Raw genomic sequence first — 14,796 nt, forward strand, 5'->3', positions numbered from 1 at the left:
ACTTCCTAAGAATGTCAAGGAGTTATGTGCTAGGTATTACCTTCCCGTCTGAGGATAAGGCAATGTGAAATCTATCCAGCAGTGGAGCCAGGAAATATTTCCACTCTCCTCATAATCAGCTGAGCTATGCACCTGGTGCTGATTTCACTCACTGCCACAGAAACAACTATGGCAGGAGCCAAGCTGGACTCCTAATTTCACATCATACAACTTACCAAATTTCACTGAATAACCCTGGCCATGCATCTAGATACTGGGCACTCAAGAGCCTTGGAGACAACATGCCAAATTAATTCATAGAACACTGCAACCATTCCAGCAGAATAGCAGTCTACTGGGGAAAATAAAAACCAACACCACCACCATCCCTCCCCCCAAACCCTAAACCACTCCTTAAACACATTTAAAGATAACAAAAACCATGTGACAACAGGTGCATTGTATGGCAGGACTCAGGCTAACTCTACATTCAGGGTGAGAGGTCTCCCATTCACAGGGCTCTTAAAGCAATGTTTGGAAGTCATTCCTCATTTTTTCAGTCAGTCCACCATAGACCCATACTCCTTCTTGCACCCATGACCCATCTTATTAGAAACAAGAGGGTCAGGGGGAAGAAACTGAGTGTAACTTGAACATACCAGGTGAAAATGCATCATCCAAACTGTACAGTGAGAAAAAGAAACACATCTGAAGGAACAAATTCAATGGCAAACAAACAACTGGAAAAAAGAAGTACTCTAATGCCCAAAGAACATGTTAATTATTACTAATAAAGTAATTAACATTTTTTAAAACCTCTGAAAAATGAAATTCACTATGCAAGTTCTAATTAATACTGTAATAATTTATCACAACCTAAAATGAGAAATCTTTGCTCCTCATTAAAGCAACAATTCAGTAGAATTGTATCAGTGAAAAACAACCATTGGAAATAGGGCTGGAAAGATCCCAAAGAAATCACGCACTCCATCCTTCTACCATGACTAGGAAGCTGCTTCACTTTACCTGGTGGATTGTTTTCTCACCTGTTGCTAATCCTTCAGAGGAAGAAACTCTACCCCAGCCCAGCCCCAAGACAGAATTTAGATTTTCTCTGCCAGATATGTGGACCCTGGCCACTTTCTCCCTCTACCTCCTTAAATCAGTATAAACCAGGACTTTGTCATCATGTCATACATGGACAACACTTTCCCTCTTCCTCCAAGAGTATATATGGAGATATTCCAAACCTGACTGTGCACAGTCCCGGGCAGCTCAAGCTGACCCTGCTTGAGCAGGGGAGTTGGAGAGGAAGATCTCAAGAGGTCCCTTTCAATTTCAGTGGTTCTGTGCTTCTGAGACTACTCCTGCTAAGTGTAGGAATTAAAATCCAAACCAGCAGGCATTATCCTTCAGGTAAATATTTGGTCTAAGACATAGCATTGTGCTTTTCTGGGATGGAAAGAAGCGACTGAAGACTTCATTACTGCTCATTCTCTGACATTCATGATAAATTCTGTCAGACATTTCTGTCTCTATGTATTCATAGATACCTCATCCTGGAATCTGCCTCAGTACAAGATATTGTGATGGTATACGAGCAAAAACTGAGCTCTAAAAGGCAACCATCATCTCCATGTCCACTGTGTGCAGCAAGGGACTGTGCCATCATTGCTCTGACACCCCATCTCACAAAATTAACATAGCACATGACCCAGATGACATTTATGCTCAGAACTGAAAAGACAGGAGCCTCAGAAGGACAAAGAAAAGGATCACAAAGCTTTTTCCTGAGTGCTAAGGAAATTCTGGGCTGTTGGTTGTCTCATAAATGCCAGTTTGCTGTGTGCCTGCAATAACAACTAAAGCTTCCAAGCCAACCATTCTCCAAGTTGTTTTCCTGATTTGAGGAGCACTTTAGGACATAATAGTTACCATGAAAAAGTAAAAAGCAGAGGAAAAGCAATATTTCTCTTTTCTATTACTGATTTATCCCTTGCCTTCCTGTAGGGTATTTTTTCCTCACCGCAGAGAATTATCAGCAAGTTCACTGTCTAAATATTAGAAAGGGATTTTAATTTTCTGCATGTGCAAAATTTCCTCAGGGATGACACATGAAAATCTGCAGGTCAGGATAACTTGTAGTGTACAAGGAAGCCGTGAAAAGTTGGATACTTATATTTCCTCAAATCTCTTAAACTCTTTATGATCCCACTCACTCTTGCTGAACATCAAATCTAACTCGTGTTTTCTTTCCCTTGCACCCTAGTAATTGAACTGTAAACTGACACTTTTGTATCCAATCAAGGCATCCTGAGAGAGAAACTCACAGTTCTCCACCAAGACTACTCAGATGAGGGAAACAGCTAAAAGAGCACTCCCAATAGTATCATCTGCCAAAACGCATATGCACAGGCAAAATATTAAGGCAAAAGCTGGAACCTCTCTGCTTTAAAAGAACCAGAAACTACATTAGTTATTATTCCCCAAAGAAATTACCTTTTGGCTGTGACATGCATACTCACAAAAATAAGCCTTTAGTCAGGACACTGTGGCCTGCAGAACAGTATGTCATTAATGGGAATTTCTCCAGGGGAGAATACCAATTCAAAAGGCAGTCCCCCTGAGACTCTCCAACAGTTTGGCAGGGACAAGACTGTGGCCCTTTTATAGGCAAACACCATCTGTGCTCACCCCACAGAAACATGCTAGCACTTCTAATGAACTAAATTTCACCTTACAACATCTTCTCCATGGAATACATGTCTCACATGTGGTGAATTTAACTCCATGAAATTAATTTACACTGAAATATTTCTGTTCCAAATAGCAGGATGTACTACCAACCTGGGAAACCCTTTCTAATATACCGTGGCTAGAGAAAGGCAAGAGAAGCCAGTTCTATAACCTGCACGAAATACAGACTCCTGGCAAAAAAGACCCAAAAAACCCCACATGTGCATTATACTTACAGACAGAGTTTCCATTTTTAATGTCAGAAGTATTCTTGCAGCTAGTTCAGGCAAAAAGTCAAGACTTGGCATGTCCCAAACCCCATCCTTATACCATCCTTATCCTTAGATCCTGCACTAAAATTGTTACACTGAGTTGAAGAAGAGAGGAAGTCTGAATTCCTAGCCCATGGAACTGTTCAGTGGCCTAAGCTATGATTTCACCAACTGGAGAGTCTCTTGGAACTTCTTTAGGTCTCATGGCCACCCACATTCCATATTGATATTTGTGCATAGTCATGGATCTGGTTTTACAAACTGAGGCAGGGGGTTATGAATAAATCTGTGCTAGCAAAGGTGGAGAGTTGTGTTACACCATCCCCTTTTTCTGAGAGCAGAGGTCCAGATGTTTCTCAGCTACTACCTTTAGCACTGCAGTCATTCAGCTGCAAAACAGCAAAAATATGGCCCAGAGTTTCAGCTCTCAGGGGCATAGGGTAGGAAAGCAAAAGGAATTTCAGTTAATCCATGTTACCGCGACAAACCACAAGCACGCCTTCATGCAGAAGCAATTTGCACCATACAGGTTACTCTCACACAAAGCACTGTAGAGGAAAGGTGCAACTGCCCATTTTTTGCTCTTTTGTAAACACTTTCCCTCCTCAGCCTCACTCTTTTGATTTACCTGTCTGTTGTCAGCACAAGAGCTGATCCCTTTTCTTCATTTTTTCATTGATGCTAATTTCCCCAGACTAACTTGAAAACTGTAAGTAACAACAATAACAATAATAACAGCAATAATAGGTTAAAATGGCCAAGAGGGAACTGTCCCTTTCATCTGAAGGCAAAAAAGATGGAGACAGCTAACGTATCTTCTTTTTTTTTTTCTTCAAGCACCTTCTTTCTAAGGACACGAGTGGGGCTGTGATCTGGGTTCCTATCTGAAGCCAGGCTTAGACTTATATGAAATTATGTCGTCCCACCTGAGCAAGTCAGGGAAAAAATAAGTGAGTGAGCCTTAGTCTAATTATGCCCAATACATCCTTTTTGCTGCAAGCTTAGCAGTATCACTCAATCCTTTTTCTAAACTCTGGGGGTGCTGTTGTTGATTCTTCGCATTGCCGGCAGACCATGGACAGAGAATTGACAAGTGATGGAGCTTTCTGAACTGTTCATTCATATTTATGCTGCTGCTTTTTTCTTACGTCAGAAAGGTTGTTATTTGCTTAGGTCACACAGCATTTTCTATCATTCCTTGACTGACTTACTGAATATTTAGAGACACCTTTGAAGAAATAGAAAGGTTTCCTGCAGGTAGACAAATATCAATTCCATTTTTTTATGAAGGCTGAGCTTACTCTTGTATAGCAAGAAAATTGTACAGGGGTAGTGCTCTTGATTGATTGATCAAATTCAGTTACTGCTCAGGATCAGAGCTAATGCTTTCAAGAGTCCCTTTACTACAAAAGACTTTCAAGAGTCTTTGCAACTCCACTCCAGTGGCACAACAGTGCTATCCCTCCCAAAATTACCTTGTTCCTTTCACAAGTCTTCTCAGACTGCTAGAATACAATGTGGATTTTTTCAGTGAGGATGTGATTTCCACTTTTGATTATGCAACCATCTTCAGCAATGAGTTCTTGAATGCTTGAGATATGCACTGGCAATCATGCCTCTCAGGAGAATTCCTTTAGGTATGGGGTCATGGGAAAAAACAGACCTCCTCGCTGCAGAAAAACACAATGCATTTCCCCTGTCCCATAGACTTCACTTCAGAAGATCATCTGAGAGAGCAAATGAAAGTACGAGGAGCAAAATTCAAAGCCATTGTAAAGAACTGGATCCTCATGCAACAACTAGCAGGCTGGTGGAACACCTGCACGAAGTACTGTGGACACTAGAAGGTGTCACAGGTTCAAGGATAGGCTGGACAAGCTCACAGTGGATAAATCCAGTGAGGATCATTAAATACAGTGAAACTAGTTATAGCCCAGGAAGCCCCTGTACTAAAAATAGAGAATGAGAGAGATGAGAGAGTATAAGCGGAAGTTCTTCTTTTGCCCTGTACTTACACTTTCACGAAGTATTTACTTTTGGCCAGTACTGGAGACAGGAAAGAGGCAGACAATTGGTTCGATCCAGTGTAGACCTGTCCCCCCTATGCATATTCCTGGCCTATTGCATCCCAGAACAGTAAAAAGGCCCTACTGTTAGCAGATGATGTGAGACACTGGTGAAACAAATGGTGTGAGCTACTCACAGCATGCATAGGATCAGAAAGGTCTGTGGTTTTTTGCTCAGCCTTTTCAGAACCTAAAAAACCCCACATTAACTTTAGTGGTGCAGGTTGCAGGCAGAATCTGCCCACCTCTTTGCAGAAAAGGATAGCCAAAGCTAGCACCTAAATGACAGTAGGAAACAGCTTTTTGGTAAGATTTTCTAAATATTATGCATCCTAGTTACACAAATGGAGGACAGCCAATGAGTTGCAAATTCCCTAGCAGAGTCTGCCTAGAACAAGATCTTGTAATTCCACCTTTCAAGTCAGTGATTTCCAGCAAATGTGCTAGAGATTTCAGTGCTGACTGCAATCAGGCCCCTTATCTTTACAAAAAGCATGATTTATAGCAATTTTATGCTGATAGCCCTTACCTGTCATTATCACAAGAACAGAGAGTATATGTCAAAATTCTTTATTCACCCCGAATCACCCAGGCTTTCCATCCAATGGCTTTGAGTCTTTGATTGGGACCTACAGAAGCAAAAGGCACAGAGTGCTCCACACAATGACTTTCACAGCCTTTTAAACTCTCCTGTTGCTTTGGACAGCCTATAAAATGGCAGAGCTTTGTTTGTTTTGAATGACAAATCCAGTTCAAGACAAAATATAGATTTGGGGGTGGAGATCCAGTTTTACAATGAATAACAGATTTTTGTCTCTATTCAAATCCCATATCAAATAGATTTTTGACATAAACACTCCCTTGCACCCAAATACAGAATTCTCATGTTTGTCAAATATATACAGAAGTAACATGTCTGGATCTGAAAGCCACAGCTACTGGAGGCTGGACAGTGTTCTGGGGTAGATCCCCACTACTTAGCTGCTGTCTTCCCAACTCACCCACTGTTGGAGGAAACACTGGGCTATATGGTCCTTTCACCTGATCTGCTAGAGTCCTGCCATCTAATATCCTTTTGAACTGACTATAAACAACAGTGAAACTGATTCCACATACTTCTGGTGTGTCCACCATTCAAAAGGAAGGACTAAACTTACAGCATGATGGAGTACAATAGGAATTGAATCTTGAGGGAATTTCAGTGATGGTAGGCACAAAGCAGCTGCTGGGAACAAACAGGAGCTAGGGCACAGAAACAGACTTTGCTGTATTAAGATTTGTCTGCCCAGTGCTTATTCCAGCTGGATTTGTAGTGAAGATTTTCAGCTAACATGACTGCAACTGTGTTGGTTTCAATGATCCAGGACAATACTGCTGCATACTGAGCAGCACTGAGTGCCACAAGGCACTATCTTTCTTGCTCAGCACTTTTTCAGCTCCTATCAGGATCCTCTCTGTGTTCATCCTGGGTTTATTTACAACAAATGCTTTCCTATAGGTCTGCTATGCCAAATACCAAAAATTATTCCCACTCACTGCAAGGCAGAAATTCCATCCCTGTGTAATTAATTCTGTCTTCACATTTCTAACCTAGAGTACAGAGTAGATTCAAACCATTTGCAACCTTTCATCATTTTCAGATATCATGTATGTACCACACTAATCTTCTCCCACATACATTACTCAGCTTGCATCACCAGTAAGTGTGTGTAAAGGGGACACAGAAGTTGCTGCTTCTGAGAGTGTATTGGGTCTGGCTGAGGTGGAGTTTACTTTCCACATAGCAGCCCTCAGTGGTGTGCTTTGTATTGGTAGCTAGGAGGGTGTTCATAACACTCCAGTGTTTTGGCTACTGCTGAGCAGTGCTCACACAACATCAAAGCTGTCTCTCCAATAGTCCCCCCTCACCAGTAGGCTGGGGGTGGGCAAGATCATGGGAGGGGAGATAGCCAGGACAGCTGACCCAAACTGAACAAAGAGATATTCCATACCATATGATGTTTGCTCAGCAATAAAAGCTAAGAGAAGAAGGAGGAAGCGGAGGCATTCGTTATTTACGATGTTTGTCTTCCAGAGCAACTACTACGTGTACTGAAGCCCTGCTACCGAGGAAGTGGCTGGACATCACCTGCTGAGGGGACGTAGAGAATAAATCTTTAGCTTTCCTTTGCTTTCACTTGCGGCCTTTGCTTTTGCTGTATTAGACTGCCTTTATCTTGACCCACGATTTTTTTTCTTATTATCTCCCCCCATGTCCTGCTGAGAAGGGGAGTGATAGAGTGGCTTGGTGGCACCCGACGTCCAGCCAATTCGAAGTCACCACAGAGAGCTATAGGTAAAAGCTTAGTTCTTACATTCTGTGAACTAGTCTGCAATTCTGTGAAGTCAATGTCAATGGAGAATATGACCTGGTGATTAGAGACCTGTGATCTATTTTGGTACATGTCAGACGAAGTGCAGGATGGGTAACCTACATGCACACTGAAAGTCAAAATTGTAGCTCATCCTCAGGAAAAAAACCTGTCCTCAGACATGTGTCCTTGTTGCATAAAACTTTGGACTGGTTCTGGCTGACTAGTAACATAATTAGTGTTTAATCAAGAGGCTATGTATATCCTTCCTGGACATTCATTATCACTAAAGATATTTGTATCCTTTTTATTACCCTCCACTTTTTTCTTCATTTTAATCCTTTCCAACTAGATTTTGGATGCTGCCTGATTATGCATACATAAGTTTTCTTCTTCAGTGCTCTAAGTTTCCACATGAGAGCTGGGCCCCCTCTCAAATCCATAGCAAGCTGTCGTAGAGTCCCTAGCATGGGTCACCTGAGATGTGGTTCTGCTGCATCTCACATGAAAGCAAATTGCAACAGTAAGACAATGCACCACACACATTTTGATTAATATGGCAAACACAGGATCCTGCAAATGTTACAGAACTCAGTGTAGTATTTACTATACCATACAATGCATTGTGCTTGTCCCTGGAAAGTCTGGTAAGATCTTGGTAACGAATGCTGGCAGATTCAAGTTGCTGTTGAGTATGGCAGTCATGGAACATTTCCACTGTGGCTTTGCTCAGCATTAAAAAATGTCCAAAAAAAGAAAAAAAACCTCAAACCCTGAGCCCTAGATCACAGATACATGGGTATAATCCTCATCTGCATGAATGATAGGTCAGCATGCAGAGGTCAAGACATTAAAATGCAAATAAAATTAAATTTGTGGTGGAGCTAAAATTTCCCTGAAGAGAGATGAAAAAAGACCTGTTAATGAGACTGTAAGAGTAGTATGTCTGCATTGCATATTGTGCTCTACTACGTGCAGTTGGAGACAGTAAACCTGAGAAAACAAACAGACCCAAGCCATCTAAGGTGGAAGGTGAGAGTCAGGTAGGCAGCCACAGCAGCCAGAGACCATGGGTCCCAGGTGACCCTGGCTAAAGACTTGTGGCTGACAGAGGCAGTTTGCAGTACTGCCAGTGTGAATACCAGAGCACAAACTGTGTAGTGAGTTTGCGTGGCCTCAGGGCTGAGGCTTGCCAGGCCATCTTTGTTTGAACTTGCTTTGACCCTCTTGGAGTTACAGCCATGTTTGGTTTAGCTCTAACAGCAGTTACACTAATGAGCAGGTGGCTATACCTAATTTGTCTTACTTTTGCTTATCTTTCTACAGTAAAATAATTTTTAAAAAGGCAGTAGAAGCAGGCAGTTATTTTGTGCAGTTTTACCTATGACTAGCATAATTTGTCATAGTTTAGGAGAAAACAGATAGCAGGGGCCTTGAGAAGTGGAAAGACAGGATTTTGTAAAGAAGAGCTGATGTGAGCAGCCATAAAGGTGACCAAATAAAATACCGACAAAGGTGGATATCTGCTTAACTGGGTCCCCCCACCCCAAGGCCTCCCTTACGAGCTTAGCGCTCTGGTGAACTCAGCAGGAGTCCGAGCTATCCCCAATGAGCTCAGCAAGAGCCCAGGATATCCCTGATACCTGTACTTGATAAGGTATAGCTGGCAGGACAAAGAAACCGTGATGATGAAAAAAAGCTGGGAACTACATGCTATGCCCATTTACGTGTCTACACCAAAACCATATAAAAATTAACTAGCTATCTACCCAAGATGAGCTTCTCTGCGGGAGTTTCTCTGCATCAACTTCTCTGAGAAAGCTGCAGATGCACAACATCACCCAGACTGGACCTTCACTGGGGATGCCTGGGTGACTCCAAACTCCATGATATGGATCATCAATGAAGAGACACTTTTCTGTCATTGACTAGCCACAGTACTGGGGAACGGTTTGGTGAGTGCTGTACTGGTAAGACCTCTCATAATATATATAGGTGAGCATAAAGGTGAATCACAGAATCACAGAATGATAGGGGTTGGAAGGGACCTCTGGAGATCATCTAGTCCAACTCCCCCTCCAGAGCAGGTTCACCTAGAGCAGATTGCACAGGAATGCGTCCAGGTGAGCTTTTAATATCTCTAGAGAAGGAGACGCTCCCCTCTCTCTCCCCGCTCAGGGAGAGAGAGGGTGCCCCAGCCCACTCCCCCCCCCCCCCCCCCCGAGCCAGCAGTGCGAGCTTCTGACGAGCGGCAGCTCTGACTCAGCATGGGTGGGGACTAGAGCGGTGGCGTTTCAACGCCCTCGGGTGCAAGAGCAGCCCCCAGGGAGCGCGAGCGACCCGGAGCGCGGCGAACAGGGCAGGCAAACAGGACGTGGCGCGTCAGAAGGGCGTGGCGCGTCAGTTTGCATGTCAGTTCGCGCAGGCAGGGCGAGCAGGGTAGGCGAGCGGGCAGGGTGCAGTCCTCCCTCCTGGCTCTGCAGGCTCTCCTGACGAGTGGTCACTGCCCCCCCAGAAGAGGCCCAGCTATGGTCTCCACTCGGCCGAAAGACATCGCCAGAAGGAATGTGGCGACCCAGATGGAGCTCCCGCCCAGGCACCTGGCTGTCCAGGCCTCTGGCTGCCAGGAGTGCCTGAGCCTGTTGCTGGCGCCGGAGGACCAGAGAGACAACGTCTGTGTGCAGTGCGACCGGGTGAACGATCTGCTCAGCCTGGTGGCAGAGCTGAAGGAGGAAGTGGAGAGGCTGAGGAGTATCAGGGAGTGCAAGAGGGAGATAGACTGGTGGAGCCGTGCCCTACCGTCCCTGAGGCAAAGGCAGGGGACGGAGGCTCCATGAGAAGCAGAGGACCCCTTACCCTCTTGCCGCCAGGCAGAAGGAGGGGACCTAGGATGCGAAGGGGAATGGAAAAAGGTCCCTGCTCGGGGCAGCAGGCGAATCCCCTCCCGGCCTCCCTCACCCTCACCTTCTCAGCTGCCCCTACATAACAGATACGGGGCTCTGGAACTTGAGGGCCAGGCTAACGAGGACACGGACGGGAGGACATGGACGGAAGTCCATCTGCGGGGCTGCCTAGGGCGAGACAGTCTGCCCCACGCATCACAACCACCTCTACCAAGACAAAAAGGAGCGTAATTGTTGTAGGCGATTCCTTCCTGAGGGGAACAGAGGGCCCAATATGCCGGCCTGACCCAACCCACAGGGAAGTCTGCTGCCTCCCTGGGGCCCGGGTGAGAGAGGTCACGAGGAAACTTCCCAGTCTGGTACGGCCCACTGATTACTACCCACTGGTAGTTTTGCAGGTTGGCAGCGAGGAGATTGAGCAAAGAAGCGTGAAAGGGATGAAGAAGGACTTTAAGGCGCTGGGGAGACTGATTGAGGGATCGGGTGCACAGGTGGTGTTTTCTGCAATCCCTTCAGTGGCGGGGAGGAACACTGAAAGGAATAAGAAAGCAAACATGGTCAACACGTGGCTCAGAGACTGGTGCCACCAGAGGAATTTTGGATTCTTTGACCATGGGGTGGTCTCCATGGCACTGGGCCTGCTGAGTGCAGATGGTGTTCATCTGTCCCCAAGGGGGAGAAGGATCCTTGCCCGTAAGTTGGCAAATCAAGAGGGCTTTAAACTAGACTTGAAGGGGGAAGGGGATGAAGCCAGGCGATCCAGAGATGAGCCTAGGGGTGACATGCCATTGTCGCGGGCAAGACCGATAGCCCAGCTCAAGTGCATCTATTCCAATGCACGCAGCATGGGCGGCAAACAGGAGGAGCTGGAAGCCATCGTGCAGCGGGGCAGCTATGACGTGGTCGCCATCACAGAAACATGGTGGGACGACTTGCATGGCTGGAGTGCTCCGATGGAGGGCTATAAGCTCTTCAGGAGGGATAGGCAAGGAAGGAGAGGCGGTGGGGTGGCTCTGTACGTCAAGGAGTGCTTTGATTGTATAGAGCTCGATGATTGTCATGACAGGGTTGAATGCTTATGGGTAAGGATGAGGGGGAAGGCCAACAAGCCGGATATCCTGCTGGGGGTCTGTTATAGACCACCCGACCAGGGCGTAGAGGCCGATGAAGCGTTCTACAAGCGACTGGCAGAAGTCTCACAGTCGCAAGCCCTTGCTCTTGTGGGGGACTTCAACTTACCAGATGTCTGCTGGAAGTGCAACACAGCTAAGAGGAAACAGTCCCAGAGGTTCCTCGAGTGTGTGGAAGATAACTTCCTCATGCAGCTGGTAAGCGAGCCTACAAGGGAAGGTGCCCTGCTTGACCTGCTGTTTACGAACAGAGAGGGTCTGGTGGGAGAAGTGAAGGTCGGAGGCCGTCGTGGGCTTAGCGACCATGAAATGATAGAGTTTTCAATTTTTAGCCAAGTAAGGAGGGGGGTCAGCAATACCACTACCATGGACTTCCGAAGGGCAGACTTTGGCCTGTTCAGGACACTGGTTGGGAGGGTCCCTTGGGAGACGGTCCTGAAGGGCAAAGGGGCCCAGGAAGGCTGGACCTTCTTCAAGAAGGAAATCTTGAAGGCGCAGGAGCAGGCAGTGCCCATGTGCCGTAAGAAGAGCCGGCGGGGAAGACGGCCGGCCTGGCTGAACAAGGAGCTTATGCTGAGGCTCGGGGAAAAAAAGAGAACTTACCACCTCTGGAAAAAGGGGCAGGCAAGTGAAGAAGAATACAAGGACCTCGTTAGGTCATGCAGAGAGGGAATTAGGAAGGCGAAAGCCCAGCTAGAGCTCAACCTGGCCACGGTCGCGAGGGACAACAAAAAAAGCTTCTATAAATACATTAACAACAAAAAGAGAGCCAAGGAGGATCTCCATCCTCTACTGGATGCGGTGGGGAACATTGTCATGAAGGATGAGGAAAAGGCTGAGGTACTTAATGCGTTCTTTGCCTCAGTCTTTAACAGCCACACCAGGTATCCTCAGGGTATCCATCTCCCTGAGCTGGATGACAGGGATGGAGAGCAAAATAGGCTCCCCATGATCCAGGAGGAAGTAGTTAACGACCTGCTATGCCACCTGGACACTCATAAGTCTATGGGGCCTGATGGCATCCACCCAAGGGTGCTGAGGGAGCTGGCGGAGGAGCTTGCCAAGCCGCTCTCCATCATTTATCAACAGTCCTGGTCAACGGGGGAGGTCCCGGATGACTGGAGGCTTGCCAACGTGACGCCTATCTACAAGAAGGATCAGAAGGAGGATCCGGGGAACTACAGGCCTGTCAGCCTGACCTCGGTGCCGGGGAAGGTTATGGAGAGGCTCATCTTGAGGGCACTCCCAGGGCACGTGCCGGACAACCAAGGGATCAGGCCCAGCCAGCACGGGTTCATGAAAGGCAGGTCCTGCTTGACCAACCTGATCTCCTTCTATGACCAGGTGACCCGACTAGTGGATGAGGGAAAGGCTGTTGTTGTTGTCTACCTGGACTTCAGCAAAGCCTTTGACACTGTTCCCCACAGTATTCTCCTGGAGAAGCTGGCGGCCCGTGGTTTAGACAGGTATACTCTTCGCTGGGTAAAAAACTGGCTGGATGGCCGAGCCCAGAGAGTTGTGGTGAATGGTGTGAAATCCAGCTGGCGGCCGGTCACAAGCGGAGTCCCCCAGGGCTCAGTTTTGGGACCGGTCTTGTTTAATGTCTTTATTGATGATCTGGATGAGGGGATTGAGTGCTCTCTCAGCAAGTTTGCAGATGACACCAAGTTGGGAGGGAGTGTTGATCTGCTTGAGGGTAGGAAGGCTCTGCAGAGGGGTCTGGACAGGCTGGATCGATGGGCTGAGGCCAACCGGATGAAGTTCAATAAGGCCAATTGCTGGGTTCTACACTTTGGCCACAACAACCCCAGGCAACGCTACAGGCTTGGGGACGAGTGGCTGGAAAGCTCCCCCACAGAAAAGGACCTGGGGGTGTTGGTCAACAGCCGGCTGAAGATGAGCCAGCAGTGTGCCCAGGTGGCCAAGAAGGCCAACGGCATCCTGGCTTGTATCAGAAATGGTGTGGCCAGCAGCAGCAGGGAGGTGATCATGCCTCTGTACTCGGCTCTGGTGAGGCCGCACCTCGAATACTGTGTTCAGTTTTGGGCCCCTCACTACAAGAAAGACATTGAGGTGCTGGAGTGTGTCCAGAGAAGGGCGACGAAGCTGGTGAGGGGTCTGGAACACAAGTCTTATGAGGAGTGGCTGAGGGAACTGGGGTTGTTTAGCCTGGAGAAGAGGAGGCTGAGGGGAGACCTTATCGCTCTCTACAACTACCTGAAAGGACGTTGCAGAGAGGTGGGTGTTGGTCTCTTCTCCCAAGTGACTAGTGACAGGACAAGAGGAAATGGCCTCAAGTTGCGCCAGGGGAGGTTCAGGCTAGATATTAGGAAAAAGTTCTTTACTGAGAGAGTAGTGAAACATTGGAATAGGCTGCCCAGGGAGGTAGTACAGTCACCCTCCCTGGAGGTATTCAAGGAGCGTGTGGATGTGGCATTGTGGGATGTGGCTTGATGGGCATGGTGCTGTGTGGTGTTGGGTGGGTTGGTTTTTGGTGTGTTGTGGTTTGTTTTTTGTGGGTGGTTTTTTTTTTTTTTTTTTTTTTATTGGTTGGACTTGATGATCTTACAGGTCTTTTCCAACCTTAGTGATTCTGTCATTCTGTGAGACTCCACAACCTCTCTGGGCAGCTTGTTCCAGTGCTCTGCCACCCTCAAAGTAAAGAAGTTCCTCCTCATGTTTAGATGAAACTTCCTATGACCAAGTTTGTGCCCATTATGTCTTGTCCTGTCACCGGGCACCACCGAAAAAAGACTGGCCCCATCCTCCTGGCACTCACCCCTTAAGTATTTAGAAGCATTAGTAAGATCTGCCCTCAGTCGTCTCTTCTCCAGAGTAAAAAGACCCAAGTCCCTCAGCCTTTCCTCATAAGAAACATGTTCCAGTCCCCTAATCATCTTTGTAGCCCTTTGCTGTACCCTCTCCAGCAGGTCCCTGTCCTTCTTGAACCGCAGAGCCCAGAACTGGACACAGTACTCCAGATGTGGCTTCACCAGGCCAGAGTAGAGGGCGATGATAACCTCCCTCGACCTGCTTGCTACACTCTTCTTGATGCACCCCAGGATGCCTTTGGCCTTCTTGGCCACAAGGGGACATTGCTGGCTCATGGTCATCCTGTTGTCCACCAGGGCTCCCAGGTCCCTTTCCAGAGAGCTGCTCTCCAGCAGGTCAGCCCCTAGCCTGTACTGATGCATGGGGTTATTCTACCCCAGGCGCAGTACCCTACACTTGCCTTTGTTGAATTTCATAAGGTTCCTCTTTGCCCAACTCTCCAGCCTGTCCAAGTCACACTGAATAGTAGAGCAGCCTTCCAGTGTGTCAGCCACTCCTCCCAGTTTTGTGTCATGAGCAAACTTGCT

The sequence above is a fragment of the Gavia stellata genome, chromosome Z (assembly GCF_030936135.1).
Source record: "Gavia stellata isolate bGavSte3 chromosome Z, bGavSte3.hap2, whole genome shotgun sequence".
Taxonomy (NCBI): domain Eukaryota; kingdom Metazoa; phylum Chordata; class Aves; order Gaviiformes; family Gaviidae; genus Gavia; species Gavia stellata.